The sequence below is a fragment of the Ornithorhynchus anatinus genome, chromosome 4, assembly GCF_004115215.2.
Source record: "Ornithorhynchus anatinus isolate Pmale09 chromosome 4, mOrnAna1.pri.v4, whole genome shotgun sequence".
Classification (NCBI taxonomy): domain Eukaryota; kingdom Metazoa; phylum Chordata; class Mammalia; order Monotremata; family Ornithorhynchidae; genus Ornithorhynchus; species Ornithorhynchus anatinus.
Genome location: NC_041731.1, coordinates 2,013,866 through 2,041,258, shown reverse-complemented (window position 1 = coordinate 2,041,258; position 27,393 = coordinate 2,013,866). Strand labels below are relative to the sequence as shown.

The 27,393-nt window shown below is 54.7% G+C and overlaps 1 protein-coding gene across 3 annotated transcripts in view; it reads right to left on the bottom strand.

The window, feature by feature from the left end:
- Nucleotides 1-27,393, bottom strand: part of TSNARE1 (t-SNARE domain containing 1) — a 237,291-nt gene that overhangs the window by 185,484 nt on the left and 24,414 nt on the right. Inside the window, exon 1 of one of the 3 annotated variants that reach the window (XM_029063154.1) lies at nucleotides 12,156-12,220. The exons of the other annotated variants lie outside the window; for them this stretch is intronic. The gene's annotated coding sequence lies outside the window, so the exon portion shown is untranslated. Of the gene's footprint in view, nucleotides 1-12,155; nucleotides 12,221-27,393 lie in introns of those variants that run through there. 3 annotated transcript variants of the gene reach the window in all.

Here is a 27,393-nt window from a genome sequence, read left to right as displayed (position 1 = left end):
GGGGAGAGAAAAAGCCCAGCAGATTGTGTCTGTAATTATATGAATCACCGTGTTGTTATAGCAACTTCATCTCTGCCTCAAATCACAAGCCAGGCACAGTTCAAACTGATATCGGCATTCAGCAGAAGTGATACCTAACAAAAGATGGAGTCACCGGCTAAGCGACACCCTCGCTCCCTTCTTTTTCTGCGCCGCTGCCCCTTCCGCCCCTACATCAAACCCCTCTCTTTCCGTCTCCCCAACCCACATCGCCATCCCCTCCCTCTTCCCTCCCCTTCCTCCCTCTCCAACTACCACCAGCACCCCCTCCTCCGAAAACCCCAGCCCTGCCAGGAGGCGAGCGGGGATTCCCCATGGTGGATCAGACGGGAAGCGAAGAGTTACAGCTAGCCAGGAGCTGGAGGGTGAATGATGTTCTATCACCAGGATCTGGAGAGCAAATTTACAACTAGAGGGCTCCAAGCAAGTAAAATGGAGGCAAGGAGCCAATCCCTAAACTGGGGGAGAGAAGGGCTGGGAAGCCAAGAAGACTTGGGATTAGAGGAGACTACGTCAGCCAAAGGGTTCTCTTTTCATGGCTTCCCCTTGCCTCCCACCAGGAACTCAAGACAGTCGCTGTCCCCCACATTGGACATTCGGTACCTCAAGGGTAGGGTCCGTGTCCTTTCCCTCTGACCCTTCTCTACAGGCCAGGAGAAGGATCGGGGGGGGGGGGTGAGTAAGAGAGGGAGAGAGAGCTAGAGAGAGAGAATGCACGCACACATGGTTTAGCCTGCCAGCCGACGTCTTGTGGGCAGTGGTGCCAGCTCAGGCCTCGGATAACTGACTGGCAGGATGAGATGGGGCTGGCTCGGAGAGGTCCAGATCCCTTCCAAAGTCGTGCCCGGACCAATTCCATACGAGAAGGTGTAAGAAGCAGAACTATTTGACGGGACGGTAGTTCTGCTTTCTAAACAACCCCGGGGGTGACGTCGGACTTAGGGGACCCCACCGGGGATTTCTCACTTAATTGGAAGCCCCAGAAGACGTCCCTCTAGACTGCGAGCTCGTTGTGGGCAGGGAATGTGTCTGTTTATTGTTATATTGTACTCTCCCAAGTGTTTAGTACAGGGCTCTGCACACAGTAAGCACTCAAACAATACCAATGAACGAATGAATGAATGAACGAACGAATGAATGAACGGCAGCCCTAAGCAAGAAAAGATGGGGTCTCACTCACACACATAAGCAAACATATACTGTTGGGGCCCATGGAGATTGCGCTGGCCATGGCCGGAAGCTCGCTGTGGGTAGAGAACGTATCCTCTAACTCTGTTGCATTGTACTCTCCCAAGTGCTTAGTACAGCGCTCTGCACATAGTAAGCGCTCAGCACATACCATTGATTGGTCGAAATGCCACATGTGGAACCTTCTACCAGCATGCAAACCCACTGTCTCCCCTCTTCCAAGACATGAGACAACAGGGGCGGGGAGAGTGGCCACGCCAGATCCAGGGGCAAAGGAAAAGTCCAGGCAGACTCTCACCACCACTCTTGGGGTCAATACCTCCCGTGCCCCTCCTCTGGGGGCCGCTGGGGCAGCTAGAATAGCCACCACCCTGCCCCCACTACACCAGCCCCATTCACGGAGCCCCAAAAGCAGCTGGTCTCCTCGAATGACATCATTCCTGTTGACCAATTTCATTTCTTCTGTTAATGAAGCGTGGCAAGACTGGAATCCTGAGTTATGCTCCTAGTGACATGACAGATACACCCAGACGGGAGACTCGCACCACCATTATTTTAGAGCTTTGCCATCTTGGCCCTCCCGCCACCTCACCCCGCTCTGGGGTTTCAGTCTCTCTCTCCGCTCTGCTCCAACTCTGGATGTGGGTTAATACGTTCCATAATCTGTTTTCAAATGGAAAACTCTATACCGGGCAGAAGAGACCGGTGTTAGCTTTGTGCCCATCAGGCTCCTGTTGGGTCCCGTGACCCGGGATGCTGATACAAGTCGAGCCTGGTGGGTAAGATTCACCAAGTTCGCTTCCTGCTCCGACTCCCAGGAATGACCCCAACCCGAACCCGTTCCCACCCGGCAGGCTGCCTCCAGGGTGGGCGGTCCCCAGGGAGGGCAACCCCCAAGGCCCTCTGACCCCTTGGCTGGTGCTAACAGTGGCAAAAGCTAGAGATTATTCTCCTTCAGTTGTCCAGATGAAGCAAAGGAGGCCCAGAGAGGCCAAATGGCTTGCTCCAGGTCCCAGAGCAGGCCAGGCGTGGGCAGAGCCAGGTAAGACTGCAGGTCCCCAGCCAGTCAGCTCCAAGCTCTGACCACTTGACTCCCCAGCCGCAGAAGGCCCGCAGAGTCGGGGATTATTTCATTCAACATCAGTGGCATTTATTGAGTAGTTACTATGTGCAGAGTACAATACAGTAGAGTTAGCAGACACGTTCCCTGCCCACAACGAGTTTTCGCTCTGGCGGGGAGACCAACATTAATGTCGATAAATAATTCACAATATGTAATTTAAATTCCATTCCTCTTTTAGGTGAGGAAACAAGCCCAGAGAGGTTGAGTGACTTGTCCCAGGTCTCCCCGAAAACAGGGAGCCGAAACGGGATGAGAAATCAGTCCTCAGAGAGCAAGATGGAGCCTCCCAGGGTAGGCAAAGGAAGAGTATCGGTAGAGTTGCTAAAGCTTTGGTACCAAGCCCCTGTGTTGAGGAACTGATGAGGGCAGAAGGCATCAGCTCATTGCCACGGCAGCTGGACCCCGACAGTCCCCGGCAGGCACGTGAGGGAGGTGAGGGTTGGAGGAGACGGAGATGGGTTGATAAATTCCCATTTTCCAAACGGGAAAAGCAAGCAGAGCCCACTCTAGCAGTGGTATTTATTAAGCCCTTACTGTGGGGAGAGCACGGTACTAAGCGCTGAGAAAGAGTACGAGGGTGAGAATTAGACACGGACCCTTTCCCTCCAAGGACCCACAGTCTATGAATCAAGGTGAGGGAGAGGACCGGAGAGAGGCACATTGGGAGCAACGGAACAATGAGACATGGAAACACCATAAACGACAAGGACGGATACACAAAACAAAAACCCAAGGCAGTAGGGAGCTGTGGTTAGAGGAGCAGAATGGCAGGCTTCTCGGGGCTCAGAGGGGTTCTCTCTGGCATCAGAGAGGAGACTGTAGGACCAGACAGATGCCCCTCTGAATAGCTCACCAGCCCGGGCAGCTCCCGACAAGATCACCCGCGGGCAGAGAGCAGCAGTCATTGATTTGGGGACTCCGGGGGTGTGACCAGATCACCCCTTGCACCCGTCTCCCCTCCCTGGGGGTCCCGGGACGCAGAATCCCCCACCCCTACCCTGGCCTCTGACCCGATGCTCCATCATCGCTTCTCGCTTTGCAAAAATATTTGTGGCTCCTGCCCAATCAGAGCTTTATGTTGAAACACACAGTAATGGAACGGAATGCAATTTACCAATCAAAGGAAATCACACCCCGGGAACATTACTGTAGCAGAAGCTCCCATTAGCATCAAGGTTAATGTCAGAAAAATCTCCTTTCAGAGCTCCTGCAGGGGCAGGACAGGAGGAGGGGTGTCAAGCTGGGTGCAAACGGGGGAGAGTTTGGAGAGGGGTCACATGAGGACAGAGCCCGGTTTGGGGGGAGTCTGACACTGACACCTGAACCCGGGTCTGCCCCATCGCACGCTCCTCGGCCATCAGATAGGGATGGCAAGGCCTAACGAGTCCGGTCGGCCACCCGTCACTTCCCCTCTATGTCTATTTTTTTTTTAAATGGTATTTAAGTGCTTACTCCGTTCCAGGCACAGTACTAAGCGCTGAGGTGGATAAAAGCTAATGGAGTTTGACACAGTCTATGTCCCACATGGGGCTCGCAGTCTTGAACCTCATTTTGCAGATGAGGTGACTGAGGTGCGGAAAAGTGAAGCGACTTGCCCAAGGTCACACAGAAGATAAGCGGTGGAGCCGGGATTAGAACCCAAGTCCTCGTGACTCCCAGGGCTGTGTTCTCGCGACTAGGCCACACTGCTTCTCCCATCTCTCGTCTACGACCACGGTGCCGCTCTCCCCTCGGACCTCCCCCGCACCACCACCAAGACAAACAGAGCAGGTCCCTTCCCGCTTACAAAAACGCTCAAGATTCATTTCCCTCAGAAAGCCTTCCCAGACTACGCCCTCCCCGGGTTCCAGTGACAAACGGGGCCCTCGTGCTGCGATCTCCCCACTTCCGCTCAGCCCTAGGGATACGGTGGGCAGCACCGCGTCTATGGCTCTGGGGACCACAGTTGGATCCGCCCGAGCCTTCCGGGTCTTCACTTGGGTCACCGGATATTTGAGGAGGAGCAGCGTGGCTTAGTGGAAAGAGACCGGGCTTGGGAGTCAGAGGTCATGGGTTCATATCCCAGCTCTGCCACTTGTCAGCTGTGTGACTGTGGGCAAGTCACTTCACTTCTCTGGGCCTCAGTTACCTCATCTGTAAAATGAGGATGAAGACTGTGAGCCTCACATGGCACAATCTGATTACCCCGTATCTACCTCAGCGCTTACAACAGCGCTCCGCACATAGTAAGCGCTTAACAAATACCAACATTACATTATTATTATCTGTGTCCGCTCTGACTCTCCAGCACCTCTCCGTACGCCAAAAAAGAGCTGCCAGCCTCCCTTTTCCCTCCAAACCCAGGCGGCCAGAGGAAGAGCAGGGCCCGCACACTGAGACCGTCTAGCTCTAGCCCGTCTGTCTCCGGTCGGCTGCGTGTCCTTGGCCAAGTCGTTTCAACTCTCTGGCCTCAGCTCCTCCGTCTGCCTCTGCCAGAAACAGGTTCTACAAGCAAAACACTTGGACGCACACTGCAACGGGCAGCAGCCCTGTCCTCTTCTCGGCCCATTACATGCCAGGACCTAGCAGGGGCACCACCACCAGGAACGAGACAGCAAGTCGCTGGCACTCTCCTTCTAGATCCTGAAAACGGGATCACGGTCCATCTGTCTATTGGTACGGAAAAGCTCACCGTTAATCTCCCGAAGAACAGGACGGCCTCCCCGTTTCGGGCTCTGTCTTGTCTGTCGAGCCAAGACTTGTTAGCTCCGGCACGTAACTCGGTGGCCACATTAAACTCTGTCTGTGCTGTGGCTCAAAATGTTCAGTGGTCTACAGGGCAGCCCAAGGGGAGGCTTGTACTTGGCTTTGGTCTTCTGTCGGTTAGTTATTTTCATTTTTTTTATGTGGTATTGGTTAAGCCCTTATAAAGGGCCAGGCCCCGTACTGAGCGCTGCGGTAGATACAAGTTAATCAGGTTGGACACAGTCCACGTCCCACGTGGGGCTCACAGTCTTAATCCCCATTTTACAGATGAGGTAACTGAGGCCCAGGAAAGTTAAGTGACGAGCCCAAGGTCACCCAGTAGACAAGTGGCGCAGTCAGGACTAGAACCCAGGTTCTTCTGACTCCCAAGCCTGTGCTCTATCCATTAGGTCATTCTGAGGTTGATGAGGGAAACAGGACTCATTCCTCTCTTCCCCTCTTATTCTCAGACTGGGAGCGTCTTGAGGGTCAGAGATCGTGCCTAATTCCCATGTAATGTTTCCCAGAACTTAGCACATGGTAGGTGCCTAATGATTACTAGGACTACTTCTACTATTATTCAGCTAGTCATCTGAACGAACTTCTCAGAGACTCTGGGTCCAACTCTATCGAGGGGGCAAGACCCTTCTGTCCAGTCTTTCGATGAATCAACCCATCAGTGGCATCACTGAGCGCTTTCTAGGTGCAAGGCATTGTAGTGAGTGCTTGGGAGAGTAGACTTGGGACACACGATCCCTGCCCTCAAGGCATTCACAATCTATTAACTGAGTGCTAACCCCGACACTTTTCTGTATAAAGTCCCCAACGCTTCTGTATATGAAGCGTAAACATCGTTCCTCTCTCTCCCACCCCCCATCAACCGGATAACCACTGTTCTTATTTTCCCGATTTCAGTCTGTAGACCGTAAACTCCATTTTTTAATGATGTTTGTTAGACGCTTACTATGCACCGGGCACTGTAATAAGCACTGGAGTAGATTCGAGATAATTGGGTTGGGGACACTCCCTGTCCCACACAGGGCTCACGGTCTTAATCCCCATTTTACAGATGAGATAACTGAGGCGAGGCTCTCCTCGCGGGCAAAGACGGTGCCTACCGACGCGATTATTTTGTTCTTTGCCAGGCACTCGGTACAGTGCTCTGCACAGAGTAAGCACTCAATAAATGCCACAGACTGATCGACCCAGTCTCCCGGCTTGCTCCTTCTCCCCTACCTGATACCCAGAGTTGTTTTCTCTGCCAACCCTCCTGGAATATTTCTGCTTCAGTTTTATGACGTTTATCAAACCGCAGAATGACGGACTCACGGGCTAGGGTTTGTCGTTCTCATCACAGACTACGGCTTTGGACAGCTATTTTTCCATCGCTTCCTTGGGTTCCTAGTTGTAATTCCTTGGGGTGTAAATCCATTTACCAGCTTGCAATGGAGGACTGTAAATGCCTACTCCGAGCAACATGACCGAGCCTGTTACTGTAATCCAAAGTAGGCTTGGTATTACTAGTGCTATTACGGAGACCACCCAAACAGCCAGCCTCCAGATGCGACATACGCTAAGTTTGCCCAAAGAATCTCCATTTCTGCGCCGAAGGGAAAGCGACCTCACAAAAGGGTCGGAACAACAGAGTTGGCAGACCCGATCCCTGCCCTCGAGGAGCTTACGTCTATAGGGTTACAACCTAGCGCTCCGCTCTTCTGCCCTAACGAGGTAAAGGGGAACCCCGAAAGCAGGGCGGCCTGGCGGAAATTGCCCCGCCCTGGGAGTCGCACGACCTGGCTGCTAGTCCCTAACTGTCCCAGGGACGCTGCAGCTCAAACTGAGCTTCAGTTTCCTCATCTGGAAAATGGAGATGAAATAGGTTGGGGCCCCCATGCAGGCCAGGGGCTGCCGTTTGGGCAGCGTGAAAACCACGTATCCACCTCAGCCATTAGCACACGGTAATAAGGATTTAATAAATGTCATCATCACTACATATGAATTACGCTTACCCCAGATAATCTGGATAACAGAAATCTTGGAGAACCCAGTCCAATAGAGTCTGGCTACCCCCAATTCCATGGTTTTGTAATCCAGACTTTTTTTTCAGATTACGTAAATCGGTTTCAAGGAACCGCTCGGTTCGGAAAAGAGATTCTCATCCGATCGGTTTCCTGCCAAATTGGGATTATCTCTGGATTTCAATTATCCACAGGCCCGTAGGTACGGGGATGACTGAGGGAGACTTGAATCTTTGCCCTTTCACCTCTTCCTCCTAGCTCCTATTTGCAATTGCTTTGTCATGTTGGTATATGCACACATCAGAGTACACATATGGTATTGCTCTGGAACGTACACACACACAGACACACACACACACACAGAGCACAATGCAGTACTGCAGTGATTCATGGTGGGAGGGGTGTTTTTTTTTTGAAACCAAACTCCCGTAACTGCTATTCCATGACTGACTGACACCAGCTAGTAGGCTGGGGTAGAGCTGGTGGGAGGAGAAGGTTGGGAAGAGAAGGTATTTCATTTTAATTGACACTAGCGAGGTGAGACCTGGGGGAGGGACGACAAAGTTACTTCTCTGCCAAAGATACATCTAAATTGGTTTCGCATCCGGGATCCGGGGAAAAACACACTTGCAGATGCCAAAGAAAATTCCGAGAACATTTACCATAACTCGGAATCCAAAGGGTGCTCAGGATATGAGCATGGAGAGGGCAGGGTTTCCAGCCAGCCCGGGTTTACGGGGTTGAGAATGTAGGAACGGATGTAAGCCAGCAAGGCTTCCGCGCATCAAAGCATAATCGGTGAACAAGGTGGAGGGGAGGGAGGCCTACTGGGTTGGGAGTCAAGAGACCTGGGTTCTAATCCCAGCTCTAAGATGCACCTGCGGTGTAACCTGGGACAAGTCCCCTAACGACTCTGCTCCTCTCTTTCCCGATCTGCTCTCCCTGCACCTTAGAAGTCGGGACCCCGCTCTCCTCTCCTCCCCCGGCTCTCAGCCCCTTCACTGAACTCAATCAATGGTACCGATTGAGCGCCTATCATTATTATTACTGTATTCGTTAAGCGCTTACTATGTGCCGAGCACTGTTCTGAGCGCTGAGGTAGATACAAGGTAATCAGGTTCTCCCACGTGGGGCTCACGGTTTTAATCCCCATTTTACAGATAACTGAGGCACAGAGAAGTTGAATGGCTTGCCCAAGGTCACCCAGCAGACAAGTGGCAGAGCTGGGATGAGAACCCATGTCCTCTGACTCCCAAGCCCGTGCTCCTTCCACTAAGCCAAGCTGCAGAGCACCGTATTAGGCGCTCGGGAGCCTACAATGCAGGAGAATCAGCAGATACGTCCCTTGCCCATGGCAAGCTTACAGTCTAAATCACTCCGACCCAGCCTCCTGGGGCCTCTTTTCCACCTCTAGATTAATTTTAGTCGTGGTTTCTCCCCACTCTCCATGCCCAGTGATACTCCTCCTGCTATACGCAGGGAGAGTGGGGAGAGGGAGGGAGGAGGAGGAAGAGCATCTGAGGGAGAGAAAGTGAGAAACTAAAAACAGGCACTAGACCGAAGGAGAGTACAGAGGGAAGAAGAGACAGAAGAGAGAGGTGAAAGACAGGCATCGATTAGCACCCGAGGTTCACTCCGGGGAACGGGAGTCCAGGTATAAAAGCGCAGGAATCTCCTCAGAGGAACTGCCGTGTGACCTTGTAAGAGTGGTTTCGCCTCTCTGGGCCTCCTCCCAAGCTGCCAAACCCAAGAAGTCACCCCTGTCCCTGAGTGTGTCCCTCCCGGGATGTCAGACCCAGAGTGCTGGGTCCCCGACGCCGGATGTCCGCAAAGCACGGGAATTTCCCAGGCTGTTCTGCCCGAGCCCGGGGTGCCGAGCTAGGGGTCACTCAGCCTAGGCAGAGATGGCGACGGTGCCACTGCAGACAAGGGCGGAGAACGTCCCAGACGCCCCAGGACCTGGGCGTGGGGCTGAGCCGTGGCGGAGGAGGGGAAGCTGCGGCCACCGGGTCCGGGACCGCTGGACCCCGAGTCTGCAAGGAGCCCAGGAAGGCTCCCTCTTGACCCAGCCCTTTCTCCCGCTTTCCGCCCAGCTTTCCGGGATGCAGGGTCCAATCAGAGGCGATTCGAGGCTGGGGCACACTTATCTTCCATTACCCAAATAAAGGCCGGGCAATTTAGATGCTGTACTCGGTGTCAAGCTTGCTGGGGGCCAGGACGGAGTGGAGAAACCATATGGAGTTGGTGGTTGCGGGGAAGGGGACGGGAAGGGATGCTTATTTTAAAAACGGGTGCCAACCTCTTCCCTGCTCCCTTCTTCTCCTCACACCGGGCTCCTGTTGATTCAGCTGCCTCAAAGGGGCAACCTTTGGGAGGGGGAAGACTACTAAATCGAAGCATTTACCACCTGCTCCGGTCCACATTCACCGCCCGTCGCTAAGACCTCGGCGGCCGGGTGGCCGGCAGAATCAGCAGCAGAGGTGAGGCAGTGTCAGTCGGTCCAGCGGCAATATTTATTGAGCGCTCACTGGGGGCGGAGCACCGGACCGCGCGCTCGGAAGAGTACAGTGCAACAGCTCGGTAGACACGTCTCCCGCCCACGTACAGGTCATCTAGCTACGACCCAAGTTCAAATCGCAGCCGATTCCCGACTCTGGTTTCCCAGATCTGCCTAGGAAGACTCCCCAGGACCGAATCTCTTGGCTCCTCGGATCACGTCCCTTCTTGCCCCCCACCTCCCGCCCGCATTTCTTTTAAAAATGAACTAGGAGACACGAGTTCCATCCCCAAGGACGGTGGACGCGACCCGCCACCAACGGGGCCCACCGATGGGCCCGACCACGGGCAACTGGCTGGCTCTCGGGGGGGAGCCGGGGGTGCGAGGGGGAGAAGGCCGGGCCGCGGGTAGCGTCGCGCCGCGGGCTGCCCCCGGGCCCGTGGTAAGAAAACCGCCACCCGTGGGGGTGGCCATCTCGAGCCAGAGTCGCCAGCTTCTCCCCAGCTCCTCTCCACCCGGACTTGCTCTCCCAGCTCTGCAGAGCACCTGCCTGGTTCCTTCCCGGGGTGACCCCGGGACGCCCACTCCCTCCCCCAGCCCCCTTGGCAGTTTCTCCCTTCGGCTGCCCTCTCTGATCGGTCACTGCCAGTTCCTAAAGTCGGGCTGTGGGCAAACATCAAAGCTCCCCCGCCGTGGCAAGGTACAGAGGGCCCGGGGCTCCGGGGGGGACACGGCCGGACCTCCGGGGGAGACCCCCCAAAGCAATCCCACCCGGCTTTCCAATGCTCAACCATCGGCGGCGGCCTGAGAGAATAATGATAATGATAAAGACGTTATTTGTTACGCGCCTCCTACGCGCCAAGCGCCGTTCTAAGGGCCGGATGGCATTCGAGCGCCGACTTTACGCCGGGCACCGTTCTGAGCGCCGGGGCGGACGGAAGCAAATCGGGTGGGACACGGTCCCCGTCCCAAATGGGACCCACGGTCTCAATCCCCATTTTACGGACGAGGTGACCGAAGCCCAGAGAAGCGAAGTCACTCGCCCGAGGTCACGCGGGAGAGAAGTGGCGGAGGCGGAATTAGAACCCATGACCTCAGAGAGGCGGCGCGGCTCAGCGGCAAGAGCACGGGCTCGAGAGTCGGAGGTCGCGGGTTCCGACCCGACTCTGTCGCTCGTCAGCCGCGTGACCCGGGGCGAGTCGCTTCGCTATTCCGCGCCTCGGTGACCTCGTCCGCGAAACGGGGACGGAGACCGTGAGCCCTCCGTGGGACAACCCGATCGCCCCGTATCCCTCCCGGCGCTCAGAACGGCGCTCGGCACACAGCGAGCGCTCACGCGGCTCAGCGGGAAGAGCCCGGGCTCGGGAGTCGGAGGTCGCGGGTTCCGATCCCGGCTCCGCCGCCCGTCCGCCGCGCGCGACCTCGGGCGAGTCGCTTCGCTTCTCCGGGCCTCGGTGACCTCGTCTGTGAAGACGGGGGTCAAACAACGGGAGCCCCAGGCGGGACAATCTGCCGGCCCCGTCCACCCCGGCGCCGGGAACGGTGCTCGGCACACGGTCGGCGCTTAACGGATCCCACCGTCGTCACCGACGAACGCCAACCTTATCGTTACCGTTCTTCTCTGTCCGTCCGCCCCGACTATCCATTCACCCGACAGCAATCGGCCGGGCGCTTACGACGCGCGGGGGACCGTACCGACCGCTCGGAAGGTACCGGCCGGCAACGGACGGAGACGGTCCCCGCCCTCCGACGGGCTCACGGTCCGGAGAAGCGGCGCGGCGCGGCGCAGAGAGCGCGGGCTTCGGAATCGGGGGTCACGGTCCGGCCCCCGGCCCCGCCGCCCGTCGGCCGCGTGACCGTGGGCGAGTCGCTTCGCTTCCCCGCGCCTCGGTCGCCCCGTCCGTAAAACGGGGGCCACCCGCGAGCCTCGCGCGGGACGGGCCGACCGCCCCGCATCCGTCCCGGCGCCCGGGACGGCGCTCCGCGCGTAGCGGGCGCTCAACGGACACCGTCGTCATCACCGCCGTCCATCGGGGGAGACGGGCGGACGGGAACAACGGCGACGGGGTCGAGGGGACGAACGTCTCATAAAAACGACGGCGAGGCCGTCGGGTCGGGGCGACGGACGTCTCGTCTAACAAACTAAACGGGGCGACGGGGAGACGGACGGTCCGGCGGCCGAGTAGACCGAGGCCGTCGGAGGGCGGGGACCGTCCCCGTCATCCATCCGTCCGCTCCGAGCGCTCGGCACGGTGGCCCGCACCCAGTGGGCGCTCGATCGATACCATGGGGGGAATCGTCATCACGATTATTATCGTGACTCCGGGGCCCGGGCTCCGGCCCCTGCCTGGCCCTAAGGCACCGCCGAGCCCAGGGGAGGGGAGGGCGGGCCCGGGGCCATCCTGCGCGGATCCTGGCAGCCGGGCGGTCCTCGGGCACCCGCACGGAGGGGCCGCGCCCGGTAAAGTGCAAGCACGCGAGAAGAGGGGGCGGCGGGGGGCACGGCCCCCCTTTCGGGGGTCTCGGGGGGAGGGTCGGGGGGCGCTCCGGGCGCGCGCCTCCTCACCTGCGATGGCGTAGGCGGCCGGCGGGCCCGCTCACCGCCGCTCCCGGGGACGCCGCCGGGGGGGGGGTGGTCGGGGCGGGGCGGGGCGGGGCGGGGCGGGACGAGCCCCCCCCCCGACGGCACGTGACCCCGAGGCCCGCCCCATCCCCATCCCCATCTCCATCCCCATGCCCGGCCTCGCCGTCCCGCCCGCCTCCCGCCTCCAACTCCCGGGAAGCTGCGCGCCGCAGGCCCGGGAAGCGCCGGGAATCTCCACGGAAGGCCCGCCCCGCACACGCGCGCCTCTCCATCTCTCTCCCTCCCTCCCTCCCTCCTTCTCTTTCTTTTCCTCCCCCTTTCCCTCTCTCTCTCTCCCCCTCTTCCCTTTCTTTCCCTCTCCCTCTCCTTCCTTCTCTCTCTCTTTCTCTCCCTCCCTCTCCTCCTCTCTTCTTTCCCTCTCCCCCCTCTCTCCCCCCCCCTCCTTCTTTCCCTCTCCCCCCTTCTTTCCCTCTCCTTCCCGCTCTTTCTCTCCCTCCTTCTCCCCCTCTCCCTCCTCTCCCTCTCTCTTTCCTTCTCTCTCCCTTTCTTTCCCTCTCTTTCTCTCTCTCTCCCTCCCTCCCCCCTCCTTCTTTCCCTTTCCCTCTCTCCCTTTCTCTCCCTTTCTTTCCCTCTCTCTCCCTCCCTCTACTTCCCTCTCTCTTCCTCCCCCTCTTCCCCTCTTCCCTTCTTTCCCTGTCTCCCCCTTCCCTCTCTCTCTCTCCCTTTCTTTCCCTCTCCTTCCCTCTCCCCTCTCCTTTCCCTCTCCCCCCTCTCCCTCTCTCTTTCCCTCGCTCTCCCTCTCTCCCTTTCTTTCCCTCTCCTTCTCTCCCCCCCCTCCCTCTCTCTCTTTCCCTCTCTCTCCCTCTCTCCCTTTCTTTCCCTCTCCTTCCCTCTCTCTGTCTCCCTCCCTCTCCCCTTCCTCCCCCCCCCCCATTTCCTCGGCCAGTGGTATGTGCCGGCTGGGACCGGGCATAAGGAAACCAAGGCAACGGGCGGGTCCACGGCAGAGGGAGGGAGGAGATTTTCCTTTAGAGACCTCTTGCGTCTACTGGCCCTCGCTTAGTCAACGTTCAATCAGTGGTATTTATTGAACTTTCAGTGTTTACAGAGAACTGTACTGAGCGCTCAGGAGAGTTAGGCATATAGTCAGTAGACATGATCCCCACCCTTATGGATTTTATAAACCAGTGGGAGAGAACAGACCCTAAAGAAAACTGCAAGTAGGGGAAGCAGTTGACTGCAGAGATAGGTGAAATCTTTATCCATAAGGCTCTGAGTCCAACGTCTTTATATGTCTGCGTGTTATGTATTCCGTTTGGGTTCCAGACTTGAAAACACATCCCAGCCCCATACCACACACATAGATCTGGATAGAACAGGGGCGCTGTCAAAGAAACGGTTTCATGCATGTGTAAGAAAGTAACCCCTGCAAGATAGAACTGACTAAATGCGGTGTGTGTAGGTATAAGCACAGATATTAAATGGGGACCTTCCCCAAGGGTCCAATGAAGGGTGTTTTCTCTAGGCATGATTGTTCAGGACTTGACACAACAGGCAAATCTGTCTAGAAGAGGAAATAGCTGTGGCCTAGAAGTAGATTCCACCCCCCATTTTTACCTCCACCTTAGTCATACCTTTGGGGTGTTGTTAAATCAATCACAGGAAGGGAAAAATTTGGCTACCACACACCTTACGTAACAGCTTCCGGGAGTGACAAGGAGCCCCCGGGACCCAGGCGGGGTGTTTCGTCCCTCCCGGCTCCCTCTCTGAGCCTCCCGAAGGGTTAAAGTAGGCGGGTGGCTCCGGCGGCACTTGAAAAGGCCGGAGAGGACGGCTTGGAGATCGGAGGGTCGTGGGCAGCCGGGCAGCCGCAGTTTGGGCCGCTGCCACGGTGAGGCCCGGCTGGAAAAAATCAGCGGACCGGCCCTCCTGCTAAGTCATTGACCGGGGCCATCGAGCGGCTCGGGAAAATTGCATCTTGGCTTCGCCACAGTCCACGGTTCCGGGGATCTCGGCCAGATCCATCCCCGTCCTGACCGTTCTTCCCCCGGCAGGGATCCTCTGAGAGCCCAGGGGCCATCACAGGGCATGGCTCTGACCCCTCAGCCTCCTCAGGACTGGTCCGGGAGCAGCTGTCTTCAGGGCTGTCAGGAACTTAGCTGGCTCTTTCCTCCTCCCCTGCCCTCCCCTCCCCTGCCCACCGGGTACTGTGGGAGGAAGGGGCCGGTCTCTGCTTTTGGTTCCTTCTCCGTGGACGGCCACCTCCAAGTCCGAGGCCCAGAAAACAGGGAGACTAGCCTCGTCGGAAGAATGTGGGAACGAAGGGGGCGTATCCGAGCTAGCCGATGGCACTTAAAGAGGGATGGAGAACATAGGACAGAAACCCAGCTCCCAGACGCCTGCCATGATTGTTTTCCTACATCTCTACCTGGCCAAGGGCCACATGGAATCAGGGGTGGTTGCGCCGGGAGGGAGGAAGGAAGAGCTGTGGGGGGAACCAGAGCCCCACAGAGAGGGACTGCCACAGCAGCTGCCGCCACAGGACTGGGAGACCCTCTGGTCAAGAGCCAGGAATTTGGCTCTCATTTTGGATAGTAGGACTAGCAGGTGGAGGACACCCATTCCTGAGGAGACCTCTGGCCTCCCTCAGCATTGTGAGGGTGGTTTTCTCCCTGACTCCCGCTATCCCTCTCCCTTAAGCTTCTCCTGCCCTGCTCTCTGCCCAGTGGCCAGTTAGCAGGGTGATTGCCAGACACGGACCTGACTCTGGGGCTGCAGGTGGGGGCATGGAAGTGCTTTAGGTCCCAGAGCCAAGCAGGAGCTTTAGGTCATTTGCATATGCCACTTTCAACAACATTTTTGTAAGGAACTATGCCTCGAAAAATGTTGAAGGAAAAAATGTTCACGATGGAAGTTAATTTAATCAGAAAAATATCTAAGTGGGAAACACATCTGAGCGGGTTACAGAATTTGGAGCCCCTGCGGGACTGCATAGCACACACCTTTACAGTCTCCCCCTCTAAACTGTAAGCTCGTAGTGGACAGGGAATGTGTCCGTTTATTGTTATGTTGTACTCTCCCAGGTGCCTCAGCACAGTGCTCTGCGCACGACGCTCAGTATAAATACAACGAATGAATGAATGAACCTTTAATTTAGGCCTATTGAAAAGGAGTTCCTGGTAACCCCCCGACAGTACGAATATAGTAGCTATTTTTTGAGCATCGATACAACTTAGCAATGTAGGAATCCCTTGACTCTGCAGGATCAGTTGATCAATCAATAAACCCATGGGGTTTCTTCAGAGCTTACCGTGTGCAGCGTGCTGTACCGAGCACTTGGGAGAGTACAGGGCGGTGGAGTTGGTAGACGCATTCTCTGCACGTGAGGATCTTACAGTCAAGAGGGGGAGGCAGACAATATTATAAATAAATAAATTACAGATATGCATATTGGAGTTCATCGGAGTCCGTCTTGCGCCTTATAGACCCCTGCAACCTACAGACCTGTCTGGACTCAGTCTGTGTGTTAATAGACTTAATAGACCCCTGTAGCAGGCAAGTCAATCAGGCCACCAGCAGCAGCAGCAGCGACAGCAACAGTTAGAAGCAGAGGCTCCAGAAAGAGGAAGACCCCAAGAGGAAGTCTCAGAAACTTCCCAGGCCCTGAGGGCGGCAAACCAATCCATCAATCAATGGTATTTATTAAGTGCTTGCTCTGTGCAGAGCACTGCGCTAAGTACTTGGGAGAGTACGATAGTGTTAGAACATCGGGCCGCTGCCCGCAAGGACCTCACAAAGTAAAAGAGGAAAAAGACACTAAAATCAATTGCCAGTAAGGAGAGGTAAACGGACATAAAGACGTGGACCGACGGGCTTCCGGTGGTGGGGGGAGGGTAATGAGGGCCCGAAGGGTTTAAGTCACCCAGAAGGGCTGAAGTGGCAGAGGATGGGGGAAAATGAGTGGGGTGGGGCAGAGATGAGAGATTAATCAGGAAAGGCCTTGTAGACGAGATGTGATTTCAGAAAGATTTGAAGATGGGGAGAGCAGTGGGCTGCAGAATGCGAAGAAGGAGGGAATTCCAGGCAAAAGAGAAAGCGTAAGCAAGAGTTGGGCGGCGAGAGAGGCGGGCATGAGGCAGAGTGAGTACGTCTGAGCTAATGCAACGGCGTAAGGAGGAGCCGCCTTTACTCGCTCCTAGTATAGCAGTAGTAGTGTAGTAAAATGAGGAGGAGGAGGAGGAGGAAGAGTAACGGTAAAATATAGTAAGCGCCCACCGGGTACCAAATGCTTGGAATCTACAAAACGGAGAAAGGAGACCCGTTCCCTGGCCGTAAGGAGTGGAACGGGGTGTCGGTCAGGCACTCCTCATTCCTTTCAGGCACGCTGCCCTCCTGAGACCGGTTCCCTGGCCGACGGTCGACGATGGACGGTGCTGCCGTGTTCACAACCGAAGGGTGGTAACTCCCCAGAAGCGGCCTCACGTCCTTCGCACGCCAGCCAAAGAGGCCAAAGCAATCCCTGAAGCGGGAGGGATTCCGTTTGGGCATGAGGAAGATCTCCCTGACTGTCGGGGTGGAAAAAGCCCTGGGGAGCCGGCTACCAGAGGTGACGGCGGAGCGTATGGTCTCTGAAATTCTTTAAGGGCCGAACAGCTCCCTCCTATTCTGGGTAGGTTAGGTATTCCCCTGCATGGAGGCAGGGGGCTGGACCCATTGACCTCACAAGATCCATTTCAGTTCTGGGATACTAGGATCCCATGATGCTGGCACCTGCAGGGGCATTCGAGATGAGAGGGGCCCAGTTCTCTTTGGATGGAGGCAGCCGAAGGAAATCTTAAAACCTCCAGCAAAGGGACCACTCCGTCAGAGGACTAAACCCAAGGGGCCACTAGAAACTAAATACCAAAGAAAAGAGAGGGATTTGGAACCCCAGGATCGGACCCTTTCTTGTAACTTTCCTTGCCAAAGTGGGAATTTGGCTGGAATTTCCACAGTGGGGGAGGCTCCCCGCCCCCCAGTTTGGGACCTCCCTCTGGGGGACCAGGAAGGGAGAGTCTGTTGTTGATCACATAGCGTCAGGTTCTGTGGATGGGCACTGTATGGGCCTTGGGGGAGGGGGAGAAAGTGCTTTACTAAGGGCCAGCCCGCTCCCAGCCCCAAGTTTCCAATAAAACAATCCCTTCTCAAAATAAAATCCCACCGCCCACACATGCAACGCAAATGCAAACATGAGGCTCTTGCCACTCTATCTTTTTCCTCCTCCTCCCCCGTCTTCTCGGGCTCCATTCCCCAGAGGGGCCCCAATCTCACTCGACTGCCTATCCCCTCCCAGCTTACACTCCTACAGAGCTCACTTGCTAATCTTCAAACTCATGGAGAGGCCATTCCTCCCTCTATGTCTGGGTTTAAGGTTGACACTTTTCCCATTCTGCCACCCCTCCCCCGGTTCTCTGAATTCGTATCCTTCTTTCTTCTCTCATCAGTTTTCTTATTTTATCTTCATTACACCTCTGAGAGGAAGGGATAGGCAGGTATCATTATCATCCCATTTTACAGATGAGGAAACTGTGGCTCAGAGCACTTAAGTGACTTTTCCAAAGCCACATAGTAGCAGCAGCAGTATGGCCTAATGGAAAGAACACGGGCCTGGGTGTCAGAAGGTCATGGGTTCTAATCCCGGCTCTGCTACCTATCTGCTGTGTGACCTTGGGCGTGTCACTTAACTTCTCTGTGCCTCAGTTCCCTTATCTGTAAAATGGGGATTAAGACTGTGAGCCCCATGTGGGACAGGGACTGCGTCCAACCCGATTATCTTGTATCTACCCCAGCACTTAGAACAGTGCCTGGCACATTGTAGCCATTTAACAAATACCATCATCATCACTGTTATTATTATTATTAGCAGAGCTGGGACTGCAATTTCAGTCTCCTGAATCTCTGACTTGTGCACTGTCCATGAGACCATGCAGGCTCACAGTGACTTAGCTTGTAACTCCACCCTTAGTAATAATAATGTTGGTATTTGTTAAGCGCTTACTATGTGCAGAGCACTGTTCTAAGCGCTGGGGTAAACACAGAGGAATCAGGTTGTCCCACGTGGGGCTCACAGTCTTCATCCCCATTTTACAGATGAGGGAACTGAGGCACAGAGAAGTTAAGTGACTTGCCCACAGTCACACAGCCGACAAGTGGCAGAGCTGGGATTCGAACTCATGAACCCTGACTCCAAAGCCCGTGCTCTTTCCACTGTGCCATGCTGCTTCTCAAGTGTGCTTAGAACAGTGCCTAGCACATAGGAAGTGCTTAACAAATACCATTAAAAAAAAATCAGTCCAAGAACTTCTCCCAGAAGCTTCCTTCAGCCTTCTACATCTATGGCAGGGACCAGCAGCAAGACAGATGCTGATTGGTCTGAAATCTCTGAGGCATGAGCATGAGGTTCTGATAACCAACCCTCCAGCCTGCCTGGTGAATCTGGTAGGCTACCACCTACCTGAGCCTGGGCTTCGGAGTGAGCCCGGGGTTCGGAGTCAGAGGTCACGGGTTCGTCTCCCGGCTCTGCCACTTGTCAGCCGGGTGACTGTGGGTGAGTCACTTCACTTCTCTGTGCCTCAGTTACCTCATCTGTAAAATGGGGATTAACTGTGAGCCTCACGTGGGACGACCTGATTACCCTGTATCTCCCCCAGCGCTTAGAACAGTGCTCTGCACATAGTAAGCGCTTAACAAATACCAATATTATTATTACCACCACCTCCCCCAAGGAAGTGAAAGGAAACGGAACAAACCCATCCATTCTTCTATGCGTGAGAGGCTGGGGCCAAAGATTTGGGGATGGGAGGGAGAGCATCGAAACTATTGGCTTAAAAGCAAGATGTGGGCTGACTGCAGGTGTTGATCACCCGTGGACTCCCAACCCCATCCCCCTGGATAACGAAAAGGGGGTGTTGTCCTCAGTCTGAAATGGCCTCAGACTCAGCCCATGTCTACGGTGCCGCTTGATGCCAAACCAAACAGAGCTTGAGCCTGAGGGGAAGGAAAGAGACCTGAGCGGTACTTACCAGAGAGGATTAATTTCACTAATGTCTGGAAACCACTTCTCTTTCCTCTGAGGTGCTATTCACATACGAAGTTTGAGTCTTATTTTAACTAGAATTTGTTTAGAGAAAAATACTGTCTTTCAATCTTCTCCCCTGCAGTTTCTCTTCTATTTCCCATCCCCCTTAGTGTCCTCCGCCTCTGCCGTTTCCTTTTCCTCGGCCCCTCGGAAGTTGTCGGCAGCATCATCTCTGATCATTCGGGATGTGGAATCAAGGATCAGGCAGAGACGGCTCCACGGCTGCTTGGAGAGGTTAAGTGACTTCCAGAGGTGACACAGAGGGAGCCAGTGACACAGCTGGGACAGGAACCTAAGTCTCCCCATCCTCAGCCTTGTATGGCTGAATATGGTGGTGATGCTGCCGGGGGGTGCCTGTCCAGGAGTACCAGACCTGAGGATCCTCTCAGGCATCCTTGTCCTCCTGAGGGTGGCTGTGGGCAAGTCACTTAACTTCTCTGTGCCTCAGTTACCTCATCTGTAAAATGGGGATTAAGACTGTGAGCCTCACGTGGGACAACCTGATTGCCCTGTATCTATCGCAGTGCTTAGAACAGTGCTCCGCACATAGTAAGCGCTTAACAAATACCAACATTAGTAGTAGTAGTAGTAGGGCCAAACACATGTGGGCCGGACCTAACCCAGCGAGGCCTCTTTCCCAGAATACAATGGACTGGGCTGCGCTCACGGGAAGGAAAGCTACTGACTATTTGCTAAACGTTGTACTATGCGCTGGGGTAGAAAGAAGAAAACCAGATTCCCCCAAGGTCCTTCCAGCCTACAGGTTCTAGCATTTTTCCCCTCAGCTGGAAGATAAGATAAAGCAATTCATCATCAATTTAATCAAACAGTGTCCGTGTATAATGAGCCCTCTGTGAGTCACATGAGTTCTGAGAGAAAGGAGATGGGACACAGGTTCCCTGCCCTCAAGGGTCTGACTGACTGATGGGCGAGACAGGAACACAGCTAGCAGCTGTCCCTCTGCCGCTGCAGCCCAGAGATCCCCAATCCCTCCACCCGGTCACCCAGGCAATCTGTCGTCCCTCCGCCCCCCAACCCCACGGGGGCTGGAAGACATCACCCGGCAAAGGTCGGGCCAGGGGGCATTCAGGGAAAAGTGTATTTACTGAATATTGAGGCCAGCCACAAGGCTCCCAGGGAACCATCTAGAAGTTGTATAGAGGGTAGACTTCCACTTCTCCCAGAATCCCCGGCCCCTCGTTTCCTCCAACTTCCTCATCCTGATCTCGGCCAAGTTATGATACTGCCTGCCCACTTCCTACCTCTGCCCTGGAACTCCCTTCTGCTTCATATATGACAGACCGTCACTTCCCCTACCGTCAAAGCCTTTTTAAAAACACATCTCCTCCAAGGGGTCTTCCCAGACTAAGGCCTCATTTCCTTTTCTTCCACTCACCCTGGATTTGAACTCTTTATTCACCCCACGCTCAGCCCCGCAGCACTTATGTACATATCTGTCGTTATTTACTTATATTAATGTCTGTCTCCCCCTCTGGACTGAAAGCTTTCTGTGGCTAGGGAACATGTCTACTAACTGTTATATTGTACTCACCCAAGTGAGTGTATACAGTACACAGCGAGAACTTAATAAATTAAATTGACTGAATGATCCCTGGATCCTGAGTACCCAAATGCAAATCACCTGGCTCCTCAACAGACTTGGAAAAGAGGGGATGAGATTTTACCAAAGGAACTAAAAATTCTCCCCAAACAAGGAAAAGGAGGAGAGGTTTCAGGAGGGAGGAAGGGGGAGGAGGAGGAAAAGGTATAAAAGTCAGGCGGTCAAGCAAGCCCCAGTAGGATCCTCATCTCACTTGTATTTACTGGGAGACTCCTCCTTGGGAGAGGCTGGCAAAGAGATTCCAGTTTCACCAATCAATCAATCAATCAATCAATCATATTTATTGAGGGCTGTGTGCAGAGCGTTGTACTAAGCGTTTAGGAGGGGATAATGTAACAGAGTTGATAGACATGTTCTCTACCCACAGCAAACTCAGAGTCTAAAGGATTTCTGCCAGCTCTTCTTCCCTAACTTCTGCTGAATTTTTTCAAAGCTTCACTGATCGTCAATCATTCAATCAACCAATCCATCCTATTTACTGAGTACTTACTATGTGCAGAGCACTGTACTTAGTGCTTGGGAGACTATACTACAACGGAGTTGGTAAACACATTCCCTACCCATAATGAGCTCATAGTCTAGAAGACTGTCCCTTAGGGAAGTCCTTCCTTCAATCTAACCCTAATTCCTCCCGCCGCAGTGACGGTCCCCTTCTTTCGGCGTAGTCAGAGGGCTGCCGGCCCCCGCAATTCTGCCCTCTCACTGCCCGCCCACCCCTCACCGATGAACCCCCGAAATGTCTGCAGGGGGAGATCCCGCTCCTTAAGGGGGACATAAACCGGTCCAGTGGAAAACTGAGTGCTCCCCTGCAGCTTCTCGGCCGTGCTGCTCCTTAGACTGGCCTCCCTTGGCTACATCCCCTGCCTGCCCCCCGTGGCAGCTCGCTGGGGTGACGGGGAGATGTGCTGCGTCAGGGCTGTTTGGAAGTCTAATTAATGACTTTTTAATGAGCTTTCAGATCCAGGCACAAAATGTGCCAGAGCCGAGCAAAATATTATCAAAGTGTTTTTATTTTCTTACCTGCTTTCCTATTGAGCTCAGTGTCTAGACTCGCCTGAGGGGCAGGGGTGGGGGGAGCAAGTTGATTTTTCAGAGAGACGAACCCTGCCCAAACAAGCCCCGGAGAGACGGGGAGGCCCCGTTCAAGGCCCCCTGCCCCCCTACCAGCGGATGGCCTGGGATGACCCCGGGAGGTCATTCTAGGCTAGTGGATGCCCCCCACAAGTCTAGGGACACCTTCTGGGGTTGAAAGATTGGGAGGCTGAGGCTATCTGATCCTGAGTTGGCATTCTGGAAGGGGCCAGACAGGGACCCCCAAACACACAAATATCCTGGAATTGGGGCCTCCCCAGCTCTCCTGCATCCACTGCCCTAGTAATGATAATAACTGTGGTATTTATTAAGTGCTTACTATGTTCCAGGAACGGTACTAAACACTAGAGTGGATATAAGCAAATTGGGTTGGACACGGTCCCTGTCCCGCATGGGGCTCACAGTCTCGATCCCCATCTTTACAGATGAGGTAACCGAGGCACAGAGAAGAGAAGTCACTTGCCCAAGGTCACACAGCAGACAAGTGGCAGAGCCGGGATTAGAACCCATGACCTCCTGACTCCCAGGCCTACGCTCTAGCCACTACACCGTGCTTCCTGACTACACAGTCCAGCCTACTTCCCTCGATTCCAAGGCCCCGGGGCATTTTCCTATTCCAATACTGGCATGTGAATGCCTTAGAATGAATGAGTGGTATGGCTGCCCCAAGCCTCTCCACACAGAAGCAGTGTGGCCTAGTGGAAAGACAAAGGCCTGGAAGTCAGAGAACCTGTGTTCTAATCCCAGTTCTACCACCTATCTGCTGATAAATCCCAGTTCTACCACCTATCTGCTGATAACTCACACGAGGTTTATCTCATGTGAGGTCAACACCTGCCTCCTAGAAGGCTCTCCCCTGATCCAGAGGGAGGCAGGGAAAAGAAGAGGGAAGGAGATATGGCAGACCCTCTGACCTCTGCTTGGCTGGGCTGGCCTGGCCTGGCCTTGAGCAGCCAGAAGGCTGGAGTGGTCCACCGCCCGGGCCCCGGGCCAGCCCTGGCCCAAGCCTGGTCCACAGCAGGGCAGTGTTTGGGTCCTGATGGTGCAGGAGGAAGGGAGGGAGAGTGATCCGGGCTCCTCTCGGGAGGCGGGAGACGGGGAGCTGCGTTTCCATGAAGATCCTTCCCGGTGGGTTGGCAGGGATGAGTCAGGGCCTGAGTGCTCATTAAGAGAAGGTACTGGGGTTTCTCCTTGGCTAGAGCAGAACAGAAAGCAGCCAACTTCCTCCAAACTCTCCAGGGAGCATTGCCCTTGTCCGGGTAGCCAACATGGGCTGGGCTGGGCTCCCGGCTCCCTCCGACCCTGCAAAACCACTCAGAGTCTGCCAGAGCGTGTGGGAGACAAAGCAATAGGAGGAGGATGCAACAGGGTCTGGCTTCCACCCCCTCCAAGATTAGCAGAGGCAGCCTCGGGGGCTGAAGAACTGAGTGAAGGAGCCGGCCAGCGGGGGCGGCACAATGGCCTAGGGAACTAGTAGGAGGCTGGGACTCCAGATACCTGGGTTCTAGCCCCGACCCTGCTACCGATGTCCTCGGTGATCTGCAGCATGAGGCTTAACCTCTCTGGGCTTTGGTTTTCCCTGCTCTCCTTTTCTCTTGATTGTGAGCCCCGTGGAGTCCAGGGATTGTGTCTTACCAGATCTGATTATCTTGATATAGCACAAGGGTCTGGCACATAATAAACACATCGAGTCAGAAGAAAACTCCGGGCCTGATGACAACATTCAGGTCTCTGAGCAAAGGGTTTGGGATCATTTAGGTAGGAGAAGAGAAGGCTGAGGGGAGGCTGAATGAATAAATATTCTTCAGGTCTCTGAAGGGAGGGGTATTCCCCCATTTCCCTCCATCTCCTCCCCTCCAAGATTTCCCTCCTCCGCCCATCAAAGGAAAGGAGCAGCACGGTCGGGTTCTAATCCCAGCTCCTCCGCTTGCCTACTGTGTGATTTGGGGCCAATCACATCACTTCTCTGAGTCTCAGTTTCCTCCATCTGTAAAATGAGAATTAAATGCCTGTTCCCCTTTATCCACAGACTGTTATCCTATGAGGGACAGAGTCTGTGCCTCTTCTGATTGTATTGTATCTACCCCAGCACTAAATAAAGTGTTTGGCACATAGCAAGCATTTCACAAATGCAATTATCATCATCATTATTAGCATTACCATTATTAAGCACTCAATAAATACCATTGATGGATGGTTCGGGATCATATTCGACTGAAGTACACGGAAGGAACTTCCATCATCACTGTTTATCCATTTGTGCCCTCTGAAATTTCTTTCTGTTCTCTCACTCTTAACAATGCCGCATCGAGCAAGATGTGATTCAGCTTCTCCGTTTAGAGAGTAACTGCCTCCAGGACAGGGACCACTCTTCTCTTCCTTCTGGTTGTTTCTCCAGTGTCCGGTATAGTGCTGCGCACTGTGAAGATGCTCGATCTGGGCTGGTATGATAGGGCGGATTTGGCTAAAACAGGACTCAGGTTTTCCTCTCCATCCATCAGTGGTATTTACCGAACACGTAATATGGGCAGAGCCCTGTACTAAGAGCTTGGAGAGTACACTACATCTCCCCTAGCAGCCCCAGGCACAGGTCTTCCTGGCTACCTCCATCTCCAGACTCTGCCATAGGATTCACTCCTGCACTTGCCACTCAGAAGTCATTGCCCCTGCAGGCATGGTCCAGGTAAGGCAAAGATGACCCAGTTGGGACATCCAGGGCAGGAATAGTGGGGAGCCCTGGGAGAGAGACAAGATGGTGGTGACAGGGAAACTGAGGCAGGGAAGAGGGTGAGACTGTCTTTGGGGGAGACTGATGTTGATATGAATAAATAAGTAGTTTATATCATTCAAAGATATATACATAAGTACTGGGGGGTTGGAGGTGGAGCGAATATCAGATGTCCAAAGGTCAACAGATCCAAGTCAGAGTCGCAGATCCAAGTTTCCTAGGACTGAAATCCTGGCAGCGGGCTGGGGCATGGGGGTGGGGCGGGGGGCAGAGGGAAGATGAGGGGACTGGGTCTCTGGGGGTGCCTGTGTAGGGGTACCCGTGCATGTCACAGATGAGCCCATATTTGGGACAGGGAGGGGCCTGTCTCTCATCTGCTCCCAAACCACCACTCTCTCCTACCCTGGTGTCAAACTCTGCCCTTCTGTTCCTGCCCTGCTGGCTTTGGCACACCTGGTGTACCTCAGGAAATCCCGGGCCAACCACAGGCCGTAGAATCAACCATGCCCTCTGGACACATGGACCCTCCCCTGGCTGAGGGAAGGTTTGTCAGGGTTTGTAACTTCCCTGATACAAGCCCAACTCCTCTCTTCTCCTGAATCTCCAGAGTCAGGGAGGCTGGGGGGTGGGGAAGACGGGGAGGGGCAGGGCCCCCAACCTGGGGCACCATTTTATTCATGGCTGGTCTAGAGCCAAGGTAGGGAACAGGGCAGGAAAAGAGGGAGGTGCTAGGCCAAGTAGGAGACAGAGGAGGGCAGCTTTGGAACTTTCCCGGAGTTCCTGTCTGCAAGTTCCATCTCCAGCCAGCAGGGAATTTGGATGCCCAGGCCTGGGGACACTACTGGGGTCCCGGTTTCCCCTCCTCCACGCCCCCAGAAGGGGAAGGAAGGCTGGGGAAAGGAGGAGAGCCAGAGGGAGGATGGCAGGACTCGGGGCCCAGCCAGAGGACAAAAGCCAGAGAAGGGCAAGGCTTGTAAAGGTGGGCGGGAAGGGGAGGAAGGGGGGAGAGTGTTTCCTCAGCTCCATACGGTGTGTGAGTCACGGCCCAGAAGGCGAGACGTGAGGCGACAGCAGAGGTGCCGGGTGAGGTGCTGGGCACAATGGAGGAGAAAGCGTGTCCCTCCGAAATGGGGTTGGAAAGTTCAGAACAAAGTTGGGGAAAGAGGCTGGGGGAATGGGGGAGTGGGTCTAATCCTTCAGACGGGAACAGTTGGCCTCTTTCTTAAGGGTCTGAGGCTCCCCTGCCTCCCACCGAATGGGGACCAGGTCTCTGGAAGCTCCAAGCGGGTCAGGGAGCGGGACCCAGAGGCAACAGAGGTGAGACCAAGGCAGGGAGAGAGAAAGGCAAAGCCAATCAGGGAAAGATGAGAAGAGACAGAGGCAGAGAGAAGGAGGAAATGTGATTTTAATAAGAATTTGCAAGTTGAGTGAGTAGTGGTCTGTCGTATTTGAAAGGGGAGAGAGTTCCAGGCCAGAGGCAGGACACGGGCAAGGGGTCAGTGGTGAGAAAGATAAGATCGAGGTACAGAGAGTAGGTTGGCATTAGAGAAGCCGAAAGAGTGCTCTGAGTTGTAGTAGGAAATCAGTGAGGCAAGATAGGACGGAGAGAGCTGATTGAATGTTTCATCCCCGGTTGGGCTGCGGCGGTAGTTCAGAACCCACGAAAGTGCTGCTGTCTTACCCGAATAGAGCTGTCTGGTCCTCTGACCCCATCACGGCCAGTCGAGTCAGGTCTCAGGGTCACGTTCTGCCACACCCCCCCAGAGACTACACAGCTCCTGAGTTTCAACCAGGGCCAGCTCCAACATCTTGGTGCCACGAGGAGAAGGACAAGGGAGGAAGTTGAGCCAAGAGGCAAGAAGTGTATACTGTAGAGCGAAAACGGCACCTGGCAATTCTCTAATTTGCCTAGATAAAAGAGTGAACGCGATCCCACTCAGCCTAGTTATGAGGTTGGAAGCAGCATCGCATGACTGGGGAAGCAATGTGGCCAAGTGGAAAGAGCACGGGCCTGGGAGTCAGAGGATGTGGGTTCTAATCCTACCTCCACCACCTGCCTGCTGTGTGACCTTGGGCAAGTCACTTCACTTCTCTGTGCCTCAGTTACCTCATCTGTAAAATGGGGATTAAGATTGTGAGCCCCAGGTGGGACAGGGACTGCGTGCAACCCGATTACCTTGTATCTACCCCAGTGTTTACAACAGTGCTTGGCACTTCACAAATACTACTATCATTATTATTATTATTATTATTATTATTATGAGCATGGCACAGCTAGGAGCAATCAGTGGCCGTTGTCCCCCCAGAGGATCTCTGTGATCCAGGTCCTCGTTGTTGGCCATCTCCTCCAGCCACTGGCTGTCAGTGGGGCTCCCAGGTGCCTCCGATGACCTGGCTGGAGAACGTGCTCATTTAGCGGGCCCGGTTGGCCTTCCCCTCTAGAACCAAGGATTCTTATACAGCTTGGCAGATGTGGGAAGTTATGAGGCTTGATGACCCTTCCTCATCGTTCTCTGTCTACCTAAGCTTACCTGGCCTTCTTGATTTGAAGAAAGCAGGGACCAGAGCGGATAAATGATTTACCAGAGGTCACCTGGCAAGGTGGGGTAGAACTGGAATGAGAGATCTCGGTTCTAGCCCTGCTCTTGGACCACCAGACCCC